The sequence below is a fragment of the Macaca thibetana genome, chromosome 16 (genome assembly GCF_024542745.1).
Source record: "Macaca thibetana thibetana isolate TM-01 chromosome 16, ASM2454274v1, whole genome shotgun sequence".
Lineage (NCBI taxonomy): Eukaryota > Metazoa > Chordata > Mammalia > Primates > Cercopithecidae > Macaca > Macaca thibetana.
In genome coordinates, this window is record NC_065593.1 from 69,256,947 (window position 1) to 69,277,537 (window position 20,591).

Here is a 20,591-nt window from a genome sequence, read left to right on the forward strand (position 1 = left end):
CTTTGAGTAATTCTATTTGACCAGGAAACTCAGTATATTATTTTTCAAACTCAAGAATTCATGTAGTCCATTCTCACAGGAGCAGTCACTATTTTGATAAATACATTGTCACATAATTGAAGTCGGCTGCACTTTGGTGATAATGGTAGTTATTAACTTCTCTAAAAATGCCAGAAACATCGTGAGAAAGCAAATGTGCATGGATCATAATTTTATTTCATTTTGTCAGTATTATAAGCTAATGATGGGAAAGAACCAAACTACTATGTGCTGGATCAATGTGCAAGAAAAATGTGCATGTTTCCAAGACTTAGCAAACATAATCTTTAGAATTGCTTCTATAATCATTTTGAAATATTAGACGAATGACTACAGCTCTCTGACAAAAGTAACCATAGGAATTAGTTTTTTCTAGAGTATTAGCTTCAAATATACCTAGTACTACCTTGGGAAATCTAATTTTTATTAAGAAAACAAAGTTGAGGCAAACTGCAATCAGGTTTAGGATACCTTTAATTTTGAAAGAAACGTAATTCATAATCATCTATCTAGACTTTAGCCAATGAGATCACCTATAATGACAGTGACTGATAAATACTATACAACACTGAAGAAATAGTTAAGCCTCATTAAGTGAGATTAGTGTGAGCCAAGGAAGGAGACCAGGAAGCAAGAGGCGGTAATAAAGAGAAGGACATAATTCTTTATTCTCAAAAATGGTTAAGAATTGTAATTTATAATTATATGTAAGATGCAAATCTCACTATGAGAATACATTATCACTAGTGAGCTGCCCATTAAGTTCCCATTTAATATCGATTAAATTGAATTGGAAATCATTCTAGTATGCCAGATAGTTGCAGGATTCTATTTCACAGCAAAGTTCTGAAATCAAGAAGTTAAATAAGTTTGTGAAATCTGTCTAAGACAAATATATTATCTTATGTATCTTAAATCTAAGAAACCACTGTCATAGTGTTAAAAGTAAACTTAGATTTGTTTTATGAACAAATCTTTTTAGATTTGCAGGTCTGAACTGAAAAAAAAAAATTCTTCATGAAGTCAAGCTCTTTGAGATTTGTCTAAGCAAAAAATGGTATCACATCCGACTTAAAATAGATGCCAGACACAGAGGTCTAAATATCTTCCTTCCTATTCACTGCCATGTACTCATACCTGCCAATTTCCTTTTTAATTTGTCTACTGAATATAAAATGTGTTGTGTAAGGGAAAAATGAGACACTGGGAACATCATAGCTTACACAGTTCTTGTATTTGCAAACTATCATGCTCTGAATTAGACTGTTTTGTTCAAATTAATTGTATAATATTTGTCATAGATTATCATACCAGCAATGCATTATTTTGACCTAGAAGACCATACTCAGCACATGATAGATTGCATAAAACATTTGGGGTTAAAAAATTATCTGGAAGATGGTATTATGCTTCACATTTTCTGTTGGAGTCAGATACGTGTCTATATAGTTGAAAAAGATACATGCTGTAAATAGTGCACAGATTATAATTTCTACAATAAACTTCAAGAGTGACAGGACCCATTAGATATTTCAAAGGTCAAGGAGATTTCTGATTGAGAATACAGATTGAACAAAAGCAATAAAAATTCTGAGGAATTTATGTATATTTAATTTTCCCCAAGAGAAGAGCTTTAATATGGAAAAAATAAGAGATGCCTTCCTTTCCAAGCAATTGAGTAGGACATTAAAAGTGATACATCTTCAGTTTTTTCACAATATGGGAAAAATTGCCATTGGCATTCTCTTCTGAGACATGGATGACAATAGATGGGTTTTTAATAACAGCTCAGCCTTCCAAAGAAATGCACATGTCTATCTGAAATGGTGTGAAATCTTTGGACACATTTGTTATCAGCACCAAGGTCTACCATTATAATTTCAGAAAACATTGTTTTCCCCATTATATCAGTTAACAGAATATAAATATTTTATTATCAGGAATGAATGTGAAAAGAATGGAAAAATGCTGTTTTCCTTTTACTCATGTAAATGAAACCTGAAATGTTAGCTGTGTAAATTATTAGGCAGAAAGGGCACATGTGGTTTAACTCCCAGTCATGGGATAGGAATGGTAGTGCTTCAAAAACTAATTTACAAGTTAAAATAATACTGAAGTGCAGATGAAAAATTCAGAAAGCACATACTCATTTTAAATGGGAAAAATTAATCTGGGCTATATAAAATGGATAGTTCTTGTGCTTCATATAAGAATTATCAGGCCGGGTGCAGTGGCTCACGCTTGTAATCCCAGCACTTTGGGAGGCCAAGGCGGGCGGATCACCTAAAGTCAGGAGTTTGAGACCAACCTGGCCATTACGGTGAAACCCCCTCTCTACTAAAAACACAAAAATTAGCTGGGCGTAGTGGCGGGCGCCCGTGATTCCAGCTACTCATGAGGCTGAGGCCAGAGAATCACTTGAACCCGGGAGGTGGAGGTTGCAGTGAGCCGAGATCGTGCCACTGCACTCCAGCCTGGGCAAAAAAGCAAGACTCCATCTCAAAAAAAAAAAAAAAAAAAAAAAAAAAAAAAAAAAAAAAAAAAAAATTATCTAGATAATGTTACATAGTAAAATCTTATAATTTGGATGGTTTAATCAGGTGTCCCTATTTTATCGTGAACTAAATGTCCTACTTGTCTTTAAAATATCTGTTACATAAAATTATGCCATTTAAAAGACCATTTCCCAGAAGTTTTATATTTAATCAAGGAGCATTCATTTAATTGTGTGCACAGAGAGGTCTCAGAAAAAAATGGTCCTACTGACAATGAAACTCTGCTGTAAAGTTATTTTTCCACAGGCTGAATCTACAATATATTTTTGCTCACTCCTATTTGAATTGAGAGTGAACATGGAGTGGGGATAGCTAAAACAAGCAATGGTGGAAAAAGTTATTCCACTCTACAGTATTCAGCCTTATCAACAGGGCTTAAGGACAGCTTCTGATAGGCATTATGTGTCTTCGATTCATGGTGTTTACTGCAGAGTCTGGGTTGTTGCCCTGGAAAAAATATTTCTTCCATAAAGTGTAACTAATAATATATATCAACTCCCTCTTGTGTACCATTTACTGTTGTATACCATTTAAGTAGACAAAGTGCTTTAATGTAGAATAATCAAAGATTTCAGAAAATACCTGTGTGAGACTGAACTAATCAATTTCATTGGGTTGGTTAGTTTCTCAGACTGTTTATATAGCTTCTTACTAGATCATAGATGAAAACAATGGGCTTAACAGTGGGTAAATTAAGTAGAAAATACAGATACTTTTTCCCTTTCTTTCCATTCCATTTTCAGCTCTTTACCTGTTCTTTACTTTAATGAACTAGATCTCCACAGTAAGATATGCATAGTTTTAAAATTCTTCTTCTGACTCATGAACATGGTTGTATTGCCTCGTGGAAAGTTGGAGTGGAAATGAAAGAACTCAATTATTGTCATCCTTTGATAGGGCTCACATTAGCATACACACACTCCCAGATGTAGAATAACTATTCCAACATAAAAAGTAACTTATTTATATTTAAAGATACTTTATTAGTCTTTATCATTGAGTTTTTTTTTTTCTAACACACAAAACACATCTCCAAATGATTTAGGTTAGCTGAAGACAGTTCTAAAGTATGTTAATCAGATGATGCATGTTTTCTTTTTTTCTTTTTTTTTCTTTTTGAGATGGAATCTCACTCTGTTGCCCAGGCTGGAGTGCAGTGGCGATATCTCAGCTCACTGCAGACTCTGCCTCCCGGGTTCAAGTGATTCTCCTGCCTCAGCCTCTGGGGCAGCTGGGATTACAGGCACAAGCCACCACGACCAGCTAATTTTTGTATATTAATAGAGACGGGGTTTCACCATGTTGGCCAGGCTGGTCTTGAACTCCTGACCTCAGGATATCCACCCACCTCAGCCTTCCAAGGTGCCAGGATTATAGGCGTGAGCCACCTTGCCCGGCCAGATGATGTATTCTTACTTCTTTATTTTTTTAATGAGAAAAATAAGACTGAGAAAACAGAAATGACTTTCTCTTAGATACATAGCATAACAGCATCTTAAGTTGAAACCTCCTCAATGTTTCTGCTTATACAATAATGCTCAACTCACACACAATTTTTGGAATTCCTTTTTGGATTTGCCTTTAGAGCCATTTTTGAAGACAAAAAGAATCTATTTTCATAGGTATCCATTAGTCTGTATGCTTTGGTTTTTGCCAAAGTAATATTTCTTAACTCAACCCCCTACTTACTCATCAACCTTGGCTACGTTGGGACCTCCTTGTGGGCAAATATCATATTATATTGCAACAGTCCTTTAGTATAATAATTGTTGCATTGTTGAATTGATTATATATTGATAAAATATATGCATAGTATATGCATTCTTTTGTTCAAAACTGAAACTAAAAGGGTAGGGACTGAAATATTCTTGATTAAAATTATTCTGAGGTCTTCTCTTGCCAAAACCTTGAAAGTCAATCTATATATGTTTGTCTTTAGGACATTATTATTATTATTCATAGATTAATTTTGAGACTCAAAAAACAGCCTATATGAATGAAATGCTAATCTAACTGACTGAACACCTAAAGGTGTTAATGACTGGATTAGAATATTTTTCTATCATTGTTATTCCATGCCTGAAACATCCAGTGCTTTGGACTTATGTTTCTATAAACAGCACAAAAAGAGTCTTTACAGAAGATCCTAAAATGAATGTGTGGATTTCAAAGAATGTTTTCCGATGGAAAGAAAGTGTAAATCTTTTATGTAGTTGAGTGCTAAAACAGATAATTGATCAACGTTAACAGGTGGAACCAAAACAAATGGTCCTAATCTATGCCCCTGTAAATATATTAAACACAAGTCTGCTTTTCTAATGAATCAAGAAAATTAATACAAGATTGTTTTTCTTATCCATTCAGTGTCCCATACTGGAAGCCAGAAAGTCTAAGGGAATCTTCTTTGGTATATTTGAAAAGTCTAGGTCATATATTTTGCCTGGAACTCCTTATAGAGAACTATGCTTGCCATTTTTAGAAAATAACTGTGGTTACTTGGGCCAGTGTCAGGGCAACACTTTCCAAAATACAATGACGAGGAAGATTTACACATCTCAAAGATATTTGAAGTTGATGGAGTCTGTAGCTACTTAAAGATCAGCAGCTCGTATTAGATTAAATAGAACTGGGTTATGATCTGGGCCCACTGATTGTGAATATTCTGAACTCACTCATTTTCTTCACTGATCTCAAATGCCATGATGCCTAGTCTTTCCCATTCCAGTTCTTTTTCTCTAAGATATAGGTTGCTCAGCCTTCTTAAAACTGTCACCTACCATTGCATATTACTCTCTGGACATTGATTGACAAGCACAGGATGCAGGGACATTATCATTGTCTATTATTACATGGGTAATACATATAGGTAAACCAGAATATGCCAAGCCATTACTAAAGGGTCAATAAATGTGAGCCGTTCTTATCACATGCTCCCCACTGCTCTTGCTTAGCTGTTGAATCAATATTTTATATATAATGCTGACTGTCAAATAAAATGTCTCCTTTGGGTTTTTAGTGTTCTCTGGGAGGGGGGATTATTTATCTTTTTTTCCTACTTTTATTTTAGGTTCAGGGGGTACATGTGCAGATTTGTTACATGGGTCAATTGAACTCTTTTCAATTCAATCTTCACCTAATCTGTATTTCAGCAGTTGATTCCTTGGACACAAAATCAAGAATTTTCCATTAGTCATTTCTAATTTCCAAGGTGGGTGGATCACCTGAGGTCAGGAGCTCAAGACCAGCCTGGCCAACATGATGAAACCCTGTCACTACTAAAAATACAAAAAAATTAGCTGGACGTGGCAGCAGGTGCCTGTAATCCCAGCTACTTGGGAGGCTGAGGCAGGAAAATCACTTGAACCTGGGAGGCAGAGATTGCAGTGAGCTGAGATTGTGCCACTGCACTCCAGCCTGGGTGACAAGAGCAAAACTCCGTCTCAAAAAAAAAAAAAAAAAAAAAAAAAGAAGAAGTAAAGACTGAGCTACTGAGCTATTTATATTGTTAAAATTATTTCCTACTTGTTATAAAGTACTACCCAAGCTTCAGAGAAGAGAAACATGACATCATCAAGTTGAATAGGCATGCTTTTTTGTGTTTTCTTGTGGTTTCCTTCATAGTACTTAGCATAATTCTGAGTATGTTATACAGTATGCTTAAGCACTTTTTTGAGGATGAATGAATTAGATGGAATAAAAAGGCACAGTGAAAGAGTGAACCAAGACATTGAAGAGGACTTTCTATGGTAACAACCTACAGACAAGGGACAGATTTTCAAAATCCTGGATAAATGTCTTGGGGGCAGAGATTTACTGTATAAGAAACTGAGATGACCACACATTGAAAGCTGAGAGGGTTTTTCAAGATATAGGAAATACATTTCAGTTCAATTAAAATCAGACAAAGTAAAATGTTCAAAGCATTCTTCTCTTTAATTCCCCTGATGTCTTAAAATTACTTTCTTCTTACATTTTCCATAAATTATTATTAAATCTATCATACATGGTAAACTGGATTGTAAAGAGATGCTTTCTCCTTATATAGGTGATGGTCTTCACAAACAGAAAAACAAACTATGCCACAGATGTCATACCAGGTCTGTGTTCTATCAGTTCAACATTGCTTAGAACTGATAAAAATAGAAAACTAAAACACAATGGCTTAAATAGATTAGAAGTTTATTTTTCTCTCACATAAATTAAGTTTAGAAGTAGACCACCCAAAGCTAGTATGGCAGGCACATGGTCATTGAAAACTCAGGCTCCTTGTAGCTCTTCTTTCACTATTTCTTGTGCTTTCAAATTGGCTTCCTTATTCCCCAAAGAGAGGAGCAAAATGAACTTTTCACACAAATCTACTCTCATGGAGCTTTCCGGAAGCCCTCATTCATGGGACACTCACTCATATTTCATTGGCTAAAGCCTAATCACATGGTCACCTACAACCTCAAGTGAGGTTAGGAAATGTTTTTAAGGTAAATCAGTGTCTCCTCCAACAAACTGAAGGGATGTTAATAAAAAATGTCAGTAGAAAGTCTTACGCCTTACGTGTTCTTTTTTTTTTTTTTTTTTTTTTTTTTTTTTTCAATGTTTACGTTAATCTATCTCCTTTAATTTTCCTGGAACCTGCTGTAGTAGTGGCCCTTTTCTGGAGCATGACGGCTATTGAGGAACCTGGTTGCCAACCAACTTTACCTCGTGTAGCCCTAGCAGTTGACTTGCTGCTCAATATGGGCCTTCGCTGTGGTGTCAAACATACTTCTTTTGATTATACTCTAAATTATTTTTCATTTCACAAAATTTAATTCACAAAATAAAAAGCACCCAAAAGTACTGTAAGATTAGTCCACAATTGCTTATCTTTACTAATCTATTTCCATCTACTCTTGGTTATTCATTAATTGTCAACTCTATTTGACTCCATTTATGAATTATTTTCAATTAGTAAATATTCCTAGAAGTAAATTTAAAATATATATATTTCTCTCAATGACGCAAACAAAAAGGAAACTCTATTTGTCTTTCATTAAGTTACTTGGTGCACACATGACTGTCCACAATATATCATTTTAAGATACAATTTGTTTAACACTCTAGAATCACAATGGCCTTCTTGTCAAATCCCTCATTCAAAGTATGTATCTCATTGGAAGACTCCCAGGCGTTTTTTTCCCTAATATTTTCAAATTTGATTTACTTCCTGCTTGAAGAGGCAGAAATTTCCATTTTTGGATGCTTCATAATTGGAAGTTCTTCTTATATTATAACAATTTGCTCTGTCACTGTTACTACTAGCCTTGCTTCCATTTATATTCTGGGAATTTGACTGAACTGAGTCATGCATTTGGATGATGTGAGATCACATAAAAAATTACTTTCCTGAGTGAGTACTACGGTCCATAATGTCTGTACTGTTTATATAATATCAAGTTTGAAGGTTTTATATACGGGACAGTCTTAATTTGTCCTACACTAACATTAAACAAAACCACAACCTTGTGGCAAAGTCTGTTGAAACAACAAAAGTACTTCATTATTTGTAAAATCTCTGGCCCAGAAATATATTGAATGTCATAGTAAAAGCTATGTGAGGAATTTCATTTAATAAAATATTTTTACCTCTATTTTCTCAGTATTTCTTGCCTATCTATTTCATGCCAGACAATTTTCATGTGTAAATTGTCTGACCTTTGTCTGACTTTTTGAACTTAGGATGTTTCTATAATTAAAAAAATATGTCTCAAGAAAATAAAGCGATAAAACTATTTGTGTCTCCTCTACCACCATATCTCATTTGTGTCAATAATGTAACACAAATCACAAATTTGGAGACAAGTTTGTCTGTGTGTTACTTGTGTACCTAGGAAAATAATTTATTTTTTTCCACGGATGTTAAGCATTGCTAAGTGAAAAATAGTCCCTCCAGAGTCTCTGGATTATATTTTTCTATGACATAGTACCCTAGAACTTTCCCTGATGGAACTCACCCTCTTTGCAATGAACTGTAGTCACTTAAGTAATCTTCTTTAAGACTAAATACTAGAACAGATGGTCCAGACAAGCATTAAGTTCAGCTGCCCATTCCATAACAACTGTACTGCTTTAAATGATTAGGGGAATTGTGGAAGCCAGGAAATGTTTATTGTTTTGGAAAGAGGGTGGGCCAGGATGGAATTTCACTTTCACTTTTTCCTAGAGGAAAGTATTCATCCAGCAGATTTTATGTGACATATCAGAACCACAGCCTACATTTGCCAACTGTCAAGACATCCAACGGTTAAGGCAACTGGGAAAGGTAGCAAAAAAATAAATTGACTCCCAGCCAAGCAAATGCCAATTATAGTTTGTTTTAAGAGTGCTAGAAAGGATGGCAGAGAGCCAACAGCATGGTAGATGGACAGGGCTGCTTTAAGGGCACATAACAAAGGCTATGGCCTGTGAAATTCCAAAGAGACATGATTGGCACATTGGCACATATTGTGGGGGGAGGGTGGCCAGGCTCTTCAGGCTCTCTCAAAGATGGGTCTGTGCCAGTCAAACAGTTCTTTTACTTATAGTGCAAAGTCTTTATCATGGAAGTTGTGGGACTATGGGGATGGTTTACAGTGGTCCCCTTTTATCCCTGGTTTCAGTTTCTATGATTTTAGTTATCCAGAGTCAACTATGGTCTGAAAACAGGTGACTACATTACAGTAAGATATTTTGGGAGAAAGAGAGACCACATTCACACAACTTCTATTACAGAATATTGTCATAATTTTTCTATTATTAGTGACTGCTGTTAATCTCTTATGTGTCCAATCTATACTTAAATTTAGTCATAGGTGTGTATGTATAGAAAAAAAAACAGGGTATATATAGGGTTCAGTACCCACAGCTTCAGGCATCTACTGGGGATCTTGGAACATAGCCCCCATGGATAACAGGCAACTCCTGTATTCTAGGTGTTAGCATGCTTTTAATTAGGAGAATCACCATATAATGATCACTAGCTTGGCTTTGTCAATGGGCAGTCTAAACCACATTTGAAGAAGACAAGGAGAAAAATGTGTTCTCTGGTGTGGCTAACTTTCTGGTTCAGAATAAAATGAAGCTACTGCAAACTTCAAAAGGCAACCTGTATCTGGTTACCTTTAGGTAGGCACAAATAATTGTATCACTTTAAAAAGTAAAGATGCAATGGTTCTTACATGATGTCTGAAGGCTTTTCTTTGTTAAAGAGATCATAAGAGTATTTGATTAGCATTTTGGCATTGGGTGGTTCATATTGACTAATGTGTTTTCCTAAATGTAATCCATCAAACTATTGTATTTCATTGAAGAACAAAATCTATTTAATTGGGGGAGATATTGCAGGGTGTACACGATAGGTAGAGGATGCCACATTTACAAATAAGAAATAAGAACGTTCTTTAAGTTGCTTTGCACATGAATTTTTACATGGTCTATGTTAGCAAAATTTAAAAATGGAAGGTTATCACTAAAGTAGAATTCCAACCATGGAAAGCAGAAATGCGCTCTATCAAGTACTTTATACATTCAAGTGGAATATCTTAGTAAGTCTTCCCCTCTAAAAAAAAAAGGGAACTTTACTTTCTGAAATACATGCAAACATCCTGAAAAGTTGCATATAGAATCATTTTTATAAATTAACTGCATTATGAAAGTTCATTACTTACAGGCACATGATAATGATTTGAGGAAAGCTGGTATCTCTTTCATTGAACCTACTTAAATAAAGCACATTTTTGTGAGGCATATATTTTAGGCTTTATTTCTTTGGTTCAACCAAGATATTCATGCCAATACAAAGATAAAATTAGTAAGTAACAGGACTACTTGGAGGACTCTACATCAACATCATTTTATTAGGTTAAGTACAAAATTAATTAGTAATTAATTTTGCCATGCAAAGCATAAAGATACGCAATTTTTCACAAGGTAATAAGATCAAGGCAAGCAATTATGGCAATGCACCTGAGACAATCTTGCTTATTCAAGGAATTTTGTACAAAGGAAATAAATGTTCTTTCAATGCTTTGAAATATTGTCAGAATGACATAGATGTACAACAAAACATCAGACATGCAGGCAGTGGAGCTCTCAGATGTGCTAAGGATGACACAGAATAGACCAGAAGATCTCATCCTTGGCTACTCATTGTGACTACTTGGGGAGATTTAAATAGTACTGGTATCTGGTGTTCATGCCTAGAGATCCTGACTTAATTGGTCTTAGGCGTGTCAAGGGCACGGCGATTTTGAAAGCTCCCTTGCTGATGCAAATGTGCAGCCACAGCAGAGGATCTCTGGTTTAGATTGATCTAGCAATTCTTAAATTTCTCTAGGTGTAAGAGTCTCTTAGAGGCTTGTTAAAAAGTGCGTCTAGGCCGGGCATGGTGGCTGATGCCTGTGATCCCAGCACTTTGGGAGCCCGAGGTGAGCAGATCACCTGAGGTCAGGAGTTCCAGGACAGCCTGGCCAGCATGGCAAAACCCCATCTCTACTAAAATAAAAATACAAATATTAGCTGGGCGTGGCGGTGGATACCTGTAATCCCAGCTACTCAGGAGGCTGAGGCAGAAGAATCACTTGAACCCAGGAGGCAGAGGTTACAGTGAACCGAGATTGCACCATTTCACTCAACCTGGGTGACACAGCAAGACTCCATCTCAAAAAAAATAAATAAATAAAAGTGTGTCTAATCAGCTACCCAGGGGATTTACATTCAGGTGGTCCTTGAGCCATACCCTAGGAAAAACAAAACAAAAACCTCTTGTCTTGTGTTAGCTTATTTTTTAATTCCTGGGCTTCTCACTTGGTGATGCCAACCTAAGCTATGTGAAAGTTCACTCAGAGTGCATAATGCTCAATTTTGGCAGTTCCCAACACTCATGGAAACAAAAACTTTCACAAAAGCTTCTGTACTATTGTGTTGCCACATGCAATGCCAAGGGCAATTCCAAATTCCCATAAGTCAGGCAAGTCTCCAGCCCCCCGCCAAAAAAAAAAAAAAAAAAAAAAAAAAAAGGCCAAAATAATGAGGTAGATTATACTTAGACATAAACTACTAAATTCATGGAAGATCTTTTCTTTTTTTAATTATTTTTACTTTAATGTGCAAACATTTATTTTAAAAATGTATTATGTCTATGACCCAACAATTCTACTCTCAGACGTTTATCCTAGAAAAATGAAAACATGTGTCTCCCAAAAAAACTTGTTCAAGAATTTTTATTCATAATAACCAAATACCAGAAAAAAACGAAATGTTTATCAACAAGTGAATGGACAAATAAATCGTGGTATATGTATACAATAGAAGACTACTAAGCTGAAAAATAAAAATGAAAAAACATACAAGCAACTGATACGCAAATAACATGAACTAATTCTCAAAGACATTATTGTGAATGAGGGAAGTAAGAGGCAACAGAGAATGTACTACATGAATCAATTTATATGAAGTTCTAAAATAGATAAAATTAATCCATGATGATAGAGTACCAGAGGATGGACCAAATATAGTGAGAGGAAAAGTTACAAGAAGATGGAAACATTTTATATTTTGATTGGGGTTGTGGTAACACCCCACAACACATGAGTTATGGAAACGTACTCAAAAACTACAATAACTAATATGTTGCCCTTAAAAACACATAGTACCTTTCTCAAGACATGCCTAATGATTTTTCAAAAGAAATGCACATAAAGCCAGATTGAAATTCAAGTGTTTCCTCTGTCTATCCCTTTTTAAAGGCAATATTATAGCTAAATCATTACATTAAAAAATTCTTCAAAAAGGTTTTTCAGTTCAGGAAGGAGCACAGAATTTTAGCCTAACATATGAACCAGTTGTTCCAATTCTTTTATTTTAGAGATGAGGGAACTCAAGCCTGCAATAATATATTCAGCATCACCCTGGAAGTCGCTGGTGTTGCTTTTTACACTCAGCTCTTATGACAATATATCTATTGTTGCAGGAAGTCAGGGACCCCAAACAGACGGACTGGCTGAAGCCATGGTAGAAGAACATAAATTGTGAAGATTTCATGGACATTTACCACTTCACCAATCAATACTCTTGTGATTTCCTATGCCTGTCTTTACTTTAATCACTTAATCCCATCATTTTCATAAGCTGAGGATGTATGTCATCTCAGGACCTTGTGATGATTGTGTTAACTGCACAAATTGGTCGTAAAGCATGTGTGTTTAAACAATATGAAATCTGGGCACCTTGAAAAAAGAACAGGATAACAATGATGTTCAAGGAACAAGGGAGATAACCAGCAGGTCTGACTGCCTGAGAACCAGGTGGAACAGAGCCATATTTCCCTTCTTACAAAAGTGAATAGGAGAAATACTGCAGAATTCTTTTTCTCAGCAAGGAACATGCCTGAGCAAGACAAGCATTCCTAGGGGGAGGTCTCTAAAATGGCCGTTTGGGGAATATCTGTCTTATATGGTTGCAGATAAGGGATGAAATAAGCCCCAGTCTCCCGTAGTGCTCCCAGGTCTATTAGGACGAGGAAATTCCTGCCTAGTAAATTTTAGCCAGACCAGTTGTCTGCTCTCAAACCCTGTCTCCTGATGTTATCAACGACAATGTGTGCCTGAAACTTCATTAGCAATTTTAATTTCGCCCCGGTGCTCTGCCCCCATTTGCCTTGTGATATTTTAGTGCCTTGTGAAGCATGTGATCTGTGACCCACACCCTATTTGTACACTCCCTCTCCTTTGAAAATCACTAATAAAAACTTGCTGGTTTTGTGGCTTGAGGGGCAACACGGAACCTGCCAACATGTGATGTCTCCCCCGAACACCCAGCTTTAAAATGTCTCTCTTTTGTACTCTTTCCCTTTATTTCTCAGACCAGCTGACACTTAGGGAAATAGAAAAGAACGTACGTGAAATATTGGGGGTAGTTTCCCCGATAATCTACTACTTTTTCTAATGCACAGTCTATTCTAGTTTGCATTAATAATTAGGAATACTTAGCTAGTACTTAATATATGTGTCTTGTCAAATCTTGAATATTCATGAACTACCTCTAACATGTCACCTTACAATATGTCATAGCTTTTCTCCATTGATTGATTAGTGAGTCATATATTTAAACTCACAGTACAACTTGGATATATATACGTGTATACATAGATATATACACACACACACATATATATATATATAATCTATCATCTTTATTTTGTGAATCACTTATCTAGCCTTCTATCTTTAACCCTGCCTCATGGGTAGCAGAGTAAAATAACATAACTAATATACAATTAGGTAACTCAAACTAAATTTTAAGGTGATTCTTAGTTTTTCTCGAGAAAACATTTAGTTTCCTATAAAACCTTATAATGACAAAAAAAAGGGAAGTCAATATGAGCTTACTTTCTACATCTGTATAAAGAATACATACACAGTATAAATACACATACTCACATACTGCATGTTGGAAGATGAATTAATATTCTGACATGCAGCATTTTTCATGAATACTTTGTATAATAAATCTTAATTTTTTCACACAGATGTCCCCACTGTACATTCAGAAAGATGAAAAGCCTTATAAATAAAATAGCAAAAGAAGAAACATCACATTAATAATTATAAAAATCTCATCCATGATAGAACTAGTTATACAGAAAACAGATATTCAGATTCTGTTGTATTCCAGGCACAGGACTTTACAGTGGGGATGAATAAGTTCCTTGTCATCACAGTTCCAGGTCTGGTAAACATACAAATTGATTAGTACTTACCAAGGAATGTGGTAACTGCTAAGCTGAAGGAAACACATGGTGCTTTGGGAGGAAGTAGGAGAGATCTCTAACCAGACTGGGGAGAACATGTAAGAAGGAGACCAAGTGGGGAATTTAATGAATAATAAGAAAACTGTAGAAAATTTGTGAGGTGTACATGAATATATAAGGGTTTGGGTAAGGAGTTGAAAAGAAAGCTAAGACAAGAGAAGTTAGAAAAGTCGATATGAAAAATTGGGTTAGCTATATTAAAGATTAGAGGGATGTTATCTGTCTGAAATGGTAAGCCTTTAGAGTAAAAATTTTTTAGGCATGAGACTTTTATGATTATATTTTTGTTTTAGAAAGACTACTTTAGACGCCATCTTTAAAATATCTCAAATGCATATACTTAAGTAGCATCAAATAAAATTGTCTCATGATCACTTTTTGGCACTACCATTTCTCCCTTTAACAGCAAATAGTAATTTTGCACAATTTTGTTTATTCTATAAGGGGTACTATACAATATGTATACTCTTGAGTCTGGCTTCTTTTACTCAACATTATGTTTTGAGATTTGTCCATGTTGTTACATGCATACAATTATAAATAATTTACTGCCATTGTTGGATATTACTCTAATGTGTGTTTAGACAACAATTTATATATCCATTCTATTGGCAATAAATATTTGGGTAGTTTTCACTTCATAGTTGACTGTTAGAACTATTACTTTAAATTATTTGAAATAAAAATCAATCTTGGATGTCACAATATTTATAAGTTCAACTTTCATCCAAGCTGGCCAAGCTACCATGTGCCCACACCTTGGGCTAGGGTAACAGGCCTACCCACCTCCAGCACTCACTTCATTCCCCAGTGGCCAAGCTGCTGCATCCTCATGTTCTTGGCCAGAGAAACAGCCTAGCAAATGCATCCAATATGGCCTTTCATCTGAACTAGATGACCTGCCAGATGTCTGCATGCCTATACCCCTGGTAAGAGAAATATCTCAGTGACCTTACTCCCATGTGCATGTACATGTCTGTGGCCTGAGAATCAGCCCAGTAGGCCCAGTAGGCCCAGCTGGCAAAGCTAAACCACCAGGACCACAAACTTCTACAGCCTAGGCCACTTAGATACTTGCAAACATCTTGTTAACATAAAATATACCCTAAGAAATTGCATGAAAACTAAACTACATTACTGTGTCAACCCTGAACCAAAATCAATGCATCTTACCCAGCCAATATGCTAGAGTTCATCTACAGGAATAAGTCTTTTCCTACAAAAGCTAATCCATAAAACTGAAAGAGGCAAGTGTTCCACGAGATGTGCAGATATCAACACAGGGACATAAGAGACATAAACAAGCAAAAAAAAAATGACAACTTCAAAGAAACATAGTAATTCTCTAGTGACAGACCCCAAAAGAAAGAAAATTTATGAAATGCCAAAAAAATAATTCAAAAGAATGATCTTAAGGAAACTATATGAGATAAAAGAGAATACAGATAGACAATACAGCACAAAAAAAGAAAAATTCATGGTTTGGGCCAGGCATGGTGTCTCATGCCTATAATCCCAGCACTTCGGGAGGCCGAAGTGGGCAGATCACTTGAGGTCAGGAGTTCCAGACCAGCCTGGTCAACATGGTGAAACCCTGTCTCTACTAAAAATACAAAAATTAGCCAGGTGTGGTGGCGGGCACCTGTAGTCACAGCTACTCGGGAGGCTGAGGCAGAAGAATCGCTTGAACCCAGGAGGCAGAGGTTGCAGTGAGCCGAGATCGCGCCACCGTACTCCAGCCTGGGTGACAGAGCAAGACTCCATCTCAAAAAAAGAAAAAGAAAAAAAATTCATGATTTGAAAGGAAAATTCAACAAAGAGATAGATACCTTTAAAAGAACTAAACAAAAACCTCGGAGCCAAAGAACATAATGAAAAGCAAAAATATATAATCAATAACTTTAACAAGAGACTAAATCAAAAAGAATTTCTGAACCTGAAGACAAGGCTTCAAATGTTTATGGCAGCACTATTTACAACAGCCAAGATATGGAATTGACCTAAATGCCCATCTACAGGTGAATAGATAAGGAAATATATATACAGATACATATATATATATATATATATATGTACAATATGTAAATTGTACAATACAATATATACAATAACAAATTAGAAAACCTAAAGGACACAGATAAATTCCTAGATACACATAACCTATAAGACTGAACAAAGAAGAAATAAAAAAACTTTTACATATAGATGTGGTTTTATATATACATATATAATTGTATTATTTTCCATAATGGCTGTATATACATATATATACACACATACACACACACACATATAAACAACTATCTTATAAATACATATTATTCCATTCTATATAATTATAATATAGAATGGAATATTCAGTCATTAAAAAAGAGTAACATTCTATCATTAGTGGCAATGTGGATGAATCTGTAGGACACAGTGTTAAGTGAAATAAGCCAGGTTCAGAAAGATAAACACTGAATGTTCTCACTCATATATGGAAGCTAAAATGTCAATCTCATAGAAGAAGAGAGTAGAATAGTGGTTACTAGAGGATGAAAAGTGAGCGGGGATAAGGAGACGCTGTTTAACAAATAGAAAATTACAGCGAGACAGAAGGAATAAGTTATAGTATTTTACAGCATTTGTAAGATGACTGTAGTTAACAATTTATTGTATTTTTTATCAGCCAGAAGAGAGGATTTTAAATGTTCTCAACACAAAGAAATAATAAGTACTTAAGGTTTTGGATTTGCTAATTACCCTGATTCGATCATTACATATTGCACACATGTATCAAAATATCACACTGGTCCCCATATATCTGTACAATTATATGTCAATTAAAATAATAAAAGTTTATTAAAGTTATTAAAGTTTTGGTGAGGCTTTTATATTTTTATTTTCTGGGCATATTTATTTTTTGCACTGGTATCAAGAGTTTAATTAAAAATCATTATTGTGAACCAGTTATATGCCAGTAACTGCACTGGACAAATGTGTGAAAGTATATTGTTTAAGTGTTTCTTTTTAAGAGAAATCTACAGATCTGCTAAATATTCCTCTCTCCCTATCTCCCTCCTTTCCTCCCTCCCTCACTCCCTCCCTCTCTCTTCTTTCCTTCCTTCTTTTTTCCTTCATTCTTTTTTTCTTTTTCTTTTTAACTCAGGAGAAATACTAGTGCCTCAATGAATATAGGCTGGACTGCCAGGGGTTAAAGCTGCTTCAGAAACAATTATTAGCATTTGTAAACTTACAGATTCCTTCATAACTGGAAGCCAAATACAACGGTCAGTTAAGTTGATGTCCAGCTGAAATTAAATAGAATTCCAAAAGGTTGCAATTAAAGGTTTTCCTTATAAACGGGCCATCAAATGCAACTGCCTTCATATAGGAAAGTCAATTGTACACAGGAAATTGAAGGGATTCCCAACAACACAAAAAATCACATTACTTAAAATTTTTTTTCTCTATTATAATTAGTTTTAGATTTCTACATTTTCAAACTGGAAAACGACAGAGTTTTCAGATCACAGTTCAAAGTCATTTTAGGATATTAGGGTGATTTTGCCAAGCTTCCACTAACTGTATTTTACGGAGCCATTCACCTATATAGTGATAATTCAACTTAAAACAGTTCCCAGGATTTGCATAATGCAAACTTTCTTATTTAAAATGTTGTAGAAAAAAATGAATATAGAAAATACAAACAAAATTTAAAAAACAAACAAAAAAAATGTTTTTTAGAGATACCTTTTATTTTGCTCTGAATCTAAATTTGCTCCAATCAACATCCTCCAACCCATCCACCACTCTTCCCACCACCAAATCAAAATCGCCATGTTAGAAAATGCATGTTTCAGAAAAATCTAGGCACAATCTATAAGACATTTTCAGATTTCTCATTCTGTGATTTATTCATAAATGTTTGTTAAACATATCTTATGTTGTTTGCATTGTGTGAATGTGTATTCTAGCTTTACATATCTAGCTAAATAAAGATCTAGCTATATATAAGGGGTTGTCAGAAGCTTTATGGAAAATGTTTATTCTGTAAAACCTGTGTATAAATTTCAAAAAATGTTTTGCACCAAATAAACTCGTACTAATTTGTTACAACATGACTGAACAGGATCTAATTGGAGGCACTAAGAATTACAAAACATGAGTTTGAAATGATTCCCTGTCAAAGCAACATGAATTCTTCCAAAATTGAAGCAAGAGCAAACATCAAATTTATGGTAAAGATTGGGTGAAAGAATGGCAAAATCATTGTTACTTTATGAAGACATTATGGAAACAATGTCCCAAATAAATCAGTAATTTACAAATGAATAACTCATTTTAAATTTTCAATGAGATGATGCTGCAGATGAAGCCCATAGCAGCAGACTATCGACATCAGTCTGCAAGAAAAATATTAATTTTGTTTATGCCTTAATTGAAGAGAACCAACGATTAATAGCAGAACCAATAGCCAACACATGAATTTCAGTTCATTTAGTTTACACAATTCTTTTCTTTTTTTCTTTTTTTTTTTTTAAAGATGGAGTTTCGCTCTTGTCACCCAGGCTGGAGTCAGTGGTGCAATCTCAGCTCACTGCAACCTCTGTCTCTCTGGTTCAAGCAATTCTCCTGCCTCAGACTCCCAAGTAGCAGGGATTACAGGTGCCCACCACCACACCCTGCTAATTTTCTGTATTTTTAGTAGAGATGGGGTTTTGCCATGTTGGGCAGGCTGGTCTTGAAGTCCTGACTTCAGGTGATCCGCCTGCCTAGGCCTCCCTCCCAAAGTGCTCAGATTACAGGCATTAGCCACACAATTTTGACTGAAAAATAAAGGTGACTTTATTTTTCCTCTTGATAGGTGCCAAAACTGTTATGTACAAATCACCTGCAGACAAGAACAGAGCTTTCAATGAAAATTTTAAACAAATAGGATCAAGGTCCTGAAGTATTTTTTCGAAGAATTGTAACAGTAGAGGAACATGGCTTTACTAGTGTGTCCTGTAGTCAAAGCACAATCAAAATAATGGCTACCAAGAAGTGAGAGTAGTCCAGTCATAGCCAAAGTAGACCAGTCAAGAGCAAAGATCATGACAACAGCTTTTTGAGATGCTTGAGGCATTTTTTTTTTTTTGGAGGGCCAAAGAATAATAACATCTGCTTATGATAAGAGTGTTATGAGAAAGCCAAAGCTTTAGCAGAAAAACACACAGGGAAGCTTCACCAAAGAGTGCTTCTCCACCATGACAATGCTCCTGCTCATTCCTCTAATAAACAAGGACTATTTTACGAGAGTTTTAATGGGAAATCATTAAGTATCCACGTTACAGTCCTAATCTGGCTCCTTCTGACTTCTTTTGGTTTTCTGATCCTAAAAAGAAAATTTTAAGGTACCTATTTTTCTTCAGCTAATACGGAACAAAACACTGCATTGACATGGTTAAATTCCATCCATTTTTTTAGAAGCGGACTAAATGGCAGGTATGATCACTTACAAAAGTGTCCTGAACTTCAGGAAGCTTATGTTGAAACAAAGCTTGTATTTTTAATTTTTATCTTTGATTTCATTTTTCTCTGAAATTTTTATCTAAGTCCTCTTGCATATGTCATGCACATATAAGACTTAATCAGAACTCTAATTTTATGGAATCTAGGTCCTTAAAATCTGTTGCTTAAGGAACATCTAATCTTCATTGAAGTGCCCTTTTGTTCCTGGATTCCTGTTCTTTGTTAACAGTGTCAGTCACAACTATTTACACTTGATATAATTTAATGACAGTTTGCCATGAGAATGGCCAGGCTCTCTTTCTGTCTCCTAGACACAACAAAGAGGGAAACAGACAAGTTGCTTAAATCCTGACCAGGCATCATTCAATGTATTACTGTGTAATCAATCACCGTTTTAAAGTAATTGCGTGATTTGCCGTTTCTTTTAGAAATTCTCCTTCGAGTGGCAAAAGGATTTTCTATCAAAACACCAAGAAGGAGCAGGACCTCAGAGCCATCCCAAGTGGAGTCACTATCTTCCAAATCTCGGAAGTATTCTGACGACAGAGGCATAGTGGAAAAGTTCCTGAAAAGTGATGGAGAAAAACTGGGAGAAAGCAGACTTCTCAACCATTTGCAAAACTGATTAAATAAGGCTTTTTTTCTTTCTTTCTTGTTCAGGGGCTAACACTTCTAACTAA